This window comes from Balaenoptera musculus, chromosome 16 (genome assembly GCF_009873245.2).
Source record: "Balaenoptera musculus isolate JJ_BM4_2016_0621 chromosome 16, mBalMus1.pri.v3, whole genome shotgun sequence".
Taxonomy (NCBI): Eukaryota; Metazoa; Chordata; class Mammalia; order Artiodactyla; family Balaenopteridae; genus Balaenoptera; species Balaenoptera musculus.
This window is the reverse complement of record NC_045800.1, coordinates 23,446,457-23,451,037: the sequence shown is the minus strand read 5'-3', so window position 1 is coordinate 23,451,037 and position 4,581 is coordinate 23,446,457. Positions and strand designations below refer to the sequence as shown.

The 4,581-nt window shown below is 38.1% G+C and overlaps 1 non-coding gene across 1 annotated transcript; it reads right to left on the bottom strand.

Annotated features, from left to right (window-relative positions):
• Positions 1-4,089: 4,089 nt before the first annotated feature.
• LOC118883167 lies at positions 4,090-4,193 on the bottom strand. Its single transcript, XR_005016954.1, has one exon. It is a non-coding gene; the product is annotated as a U6 spliceosomal RNA (small nuclear RNA).
• Between the last annotated feature and the right edge of the window lie 388 nt (positions 4,194-4,581).

Below are 4,581 nucleotides of genomic sequence, written 5' to 3'. Positions count from 1 at the left end.
ACCTCTTGGCGAGTCAGAGTGATTCTCTTAGTGGAGGTTTATTGTAAGAGGGAAGCATAATATGACTTTCTCAACATTCCTCAGATAATACCTTCTGTACCTCTGTATGTGCTGATGGCATTCTCCTACACTTTGTAATCTAATAGGCATCATAACCTCTTACTTAAGAGTAGAGGCTTACATGTTCTACTTAATTTTGCAGCAAACAAAGGATCTGGGACACTGCTTTGCACATAGTAGGGACTCAGGTTGTATCTGTAAAACTGAAAGAGGAAAGGAGGGCAAGGACAGGGAAATAAAACCATACTACAACAAAGACTGCACAATGAAAAGTATCTCTTTCCAAATTACTTGAGTACCACAGATAAATGGAACACCTGCATTCTATTTGTCCTTCAACCCTCAGCTCAGAAATCTCTCTTTAATATGTGCTCCATTTCTATTTATGATAGCTTGATAATCAAGCTATGATTGCATGTGCTAACATCAGTTCCTCCATGAAAGATGTGTGATCCATTCCAATCATCCTAATTCCTTATGCAGATGTTCCTAAACTATTCCGTTCTTCTTAATTACACAGTATCAAAGGGCTACACCTGTGAGGGGAAGCAATCCACAAGTCTATAGAGTTTAAAGAGAACTACCTTTCCCTGGGGTCTTCTCCCCAAGTGTTAGGGAATGTAACTGATTATTTTAAGAAGGAGAATTTATTCCCCCTCAAATTATGACGTGGTTATACCAGATAAATTCAAAGCTTCTGAGCAAGCACCTTAAGGCCATATCTTTTTTCCTCTCACAAGTTTTTGGCTGCTTGCTTTCAAACTGTAAGCTGGCAGACTTCATCCTTTAAAAGCTTAATAACCTGAAAACCCACTGGGCACCAAGAATACCTGTAGTTCTCAGCCATAGAGAATGGATGGAATAAAAATCTAATGCATTTGACCTTCTCACCTCCTGCTCATAGCCCATGCCTCCCATTACGCCCCCTTCAGATCTCACTGAAGCCAGAAGTTCGGAGGACTTTGCTGACACATGTCAGCTACTGTTCATCTCACGGGTACTTGGGCCTTCCAGGTCAGAGGTCCTCAAAGACTACTCACCATACCTATACTAGCAGCAGCAGCAACAACATCACCCGGAAATATGTTAGAAATGAAATTACTGGGCTCTAGTCCAGACCTCCTGAATCAGAAAACTCTAGGGATGGAATCCACCACTCTGTGGCTTAACAAGCCCTCCAGGTGATTCTGATGCTTGCTAAAGTTTGAGAACTGCTCTGGGAAATCGAACCAATAGCATTTGGCTGTAAGCCATGGGGTAATTTATAAAACTAAGGAGCAGTTGTTACCTTTGGTCTCAGGAATTGTGGGAGTTGGTGAGCTCATTTCAAAGGAACCACACTCAACTTTGCAGGTGCTTGGATAGCTGGCTGTGTGCATTTGGAAATATACAGTATTCTCTTTCCGTGTGGACCAAGAAAGACGGAGAAAATCTGAGAATTCTAAATGTGAGTTGGTAAAACCTGGGGCTGTCAAAGGAGGGACTGAAGTTACTTCATCTTTTTAGATTTGACTATCCATACTTAGTTATTATTTTCTTCCTTTCATTTTATCACATAGATTTTGCTTTCTAGTGTTTCTCTCATCAGGGGTGATTCAAAACAAAGATTTATGAGGTCTTACTGTAAGGTATACAACAAAAGAAAATATCTCACAAAAAAAGCGGGGGAAACACTGGGCCTAACTTGAAGACAAACAAGAAGTTACCTACTGTATGCAAATATATCTCAGGGAAAGTTTCTTTTCAATTCAACCTCCTGAACAAGAATGAACATCTTCACATGGCACTCTTTCTCTGCTGCAGAAGCTGCACAACGCTGGCAAAGTTATCTTCCTAAAATGTAGAATATTTACTCAGAAAACGGGGCAGCCATTTTAGGTTTCTTTTAATCCAAGCGTTTAAGCTCATTAGAGGAGCTCATTCTCTAAAGAAAAGCTCCAGAGAATCTGTTTGAAATGCCCTTAACGGTGTATGTTTTATTTTAACAAATGTAACTTTTCATACAACCACGTTTACATAAAGTAGGGTTCAACTGAGTTAACATTTAACAGGAAAGAAGCACAGCAGATGGACACATGATGAGGGGTTTATAGAAACTTTTTCTGGGAGTCTACAGTTTGGGAAGGCAGACCTCAATCCTGTATGCAAACACAAGTGAAATTAAAGTCCAAGTTAGCTTAGCATTATATTAGAAGTAGAGGATTTGGGTTCTAATCCTTTGAGAATCTCTCTATAGAGAGAGAGAGAAAGAGGGAGAGAGAGAGAATTTATTTGTATAATTTGACCTAAAATGCACTTTCTTCTCTGAGATTTATTTTCTTCACTGATAAATTAGACATATGATCTCATGCCAAGTTCAGTGTCTTATTAGTACGATCTAACAACACAAACTGCTTGATCACTGTGCAAGTATTCTGTCGATGTAAAGAATTACTAGAACTGGAGGAAACCTGCAGGTATCCTTAGATCACTGATACTTCATATTTTCCTTTGTGACCCATTACAGCCCACCTCCCCCAACCCATATCATCCCACCCCTCTGCTTGCTCAGTTCCACCCCTACCTCTCTATCAGGTTGAACTAGTTTTAAGGAGAGGAGACACAATTGCCAGAGGCTGAAAGGGTGGGTATGGGATTTGGGACTCTTTTACCATGAGCACATACCCAACAAAAAATATTTTTTATTTAAAAAAATTTTTGAGGTATAACTGACATGACATTATATTAGTTTCAGGTATACAACATAATGATCCAATACTTGTGTGTGTGTGTGTGTGTGTGTGTGTATATATATATAGAGAGAGAGAGAGAGAGAGAGAGAAATGATCACTACAACAAGGCTAGTTAATGTCAGTCACCATACATACTTACATATTATTTTTCTTCTCATGAGAACTTTTAAGATCTATTTTCTCAGTAACTTTTAAATATGCCATACAGTATTATTAACTACAGTCACCATGTTGTACATTACATCCCCATGACTTATTTATGTTAGAACTGGACGTTTGTACCTTTTGACCCCCTTTACACATTTGTTCCCCCAACCTCCGGCAACAACACTGATCTGTTCTCTGTGTCTATAAGTTCATTTTTTGTTTGTTTTTTGCGGGTTGTTTTTGTTTCAGTTTTGTTTTTGGATCCTAAATATAAGTGACATCATACGGTATTTGTCTGACTTATTTCATTTAGCATAATGCCCTAAAGGTCCATCCATGCTGTTGTAAATAGCATGATTTTCTTCTTTTATGGCTGAATAATATTCCTGTGTGTGTGTGTGTGTGTGTGTGTGTGTGTGTGTGTGTGTGTCACATTTGCCTATCCATTCATTCATTGGTGGACGCAGTTTGTTTTCATATCTTGGCTATTCTAAATAATGTTGCAATGAACATGGGGTGCAGATATCTCTTCAACATGGCATTTTCATGCCCTTTGGATAAATACTCAGAAGTGGAATTTCTGTATCATATGGATCTACTTTAACTTTTTGAGAAATCTCCATATTGTTTTCCATAGTTGCTGCACCAATTTACATTCCCATCAACAGTGCACCAGAGTTCCCTTTCTGTCCTTGTCAACTCTTGTTCATTCTGACAGGTGGGAGGTGATACCTCATTTTGGTTTTGATTTGCATTTCTCTGATGATTAGTGATGTTGAGTACCTTTTCATATACCTGTTAGCTATCTGTATGTGTCCTTTAAAAAAAAAGTCTATTCACATATTCTGCTCATTTTTTAATTAGATTGTTTGTTCTTACTATTAAGTTGTTTGAGTTCTTTATATATTTCAAATATTAACTCCTTATCAGAAATATGGTTTGCAAATATTTTCTCCCATTCTATAGGTTGCTTTTTGTTTTGTTGATGGTTTCCTTTGTTGTACAGAAGCTTTTTAGTTTGATATAATCCCACGTTTATTTTGGCTTTTGTTGCCTTAGCTTTTGGTATCAAATCCAAAAAATCATCATCAAGACTGATGTCAAGTTGCTTATGCTTATGTTTTCTTCTAGGAGTTTTATGGTTTCAGGTCTTATATTTGATCACTTCATGAATCTGTGTGCATCTTGCTCGGGGCCGTGCTAATCTTCTCTGTATCATTCCAGTTTTAGTATATGTGTTGCTGAAGCGAACAAAGGAAAATTTCTTTTAGCATCTCAGTGTGTGTATGCACTTGTGTACATATGGTAAGGGGGCAGTGGGGATTAGAGTAAATCTGAAATACAACTTAATGTATTGAATGTACTGCTACATAAAATATATGCTGTTGGAATAAACAGCTGTCAACTAGTAAAATCGCCTAATCTGTGAAGTGCTGAGCTATATTCACAGCATAAGCAGTGGGCTTCATGTGCTTTCCCTAAATATACACTTCCCCTCAAGGGGAGACTCAAATTGGCCTTCTCCTCTACTGGTCAAAGTTGAAGAACAGGGGTTTGTAATCTTTCTTAGTTTCCCCTATCTAAATTCAGGGCTGAAGTTCAGAATCATTTTCCCAAAGAGAGTAACCGTATTCTGTAGCTT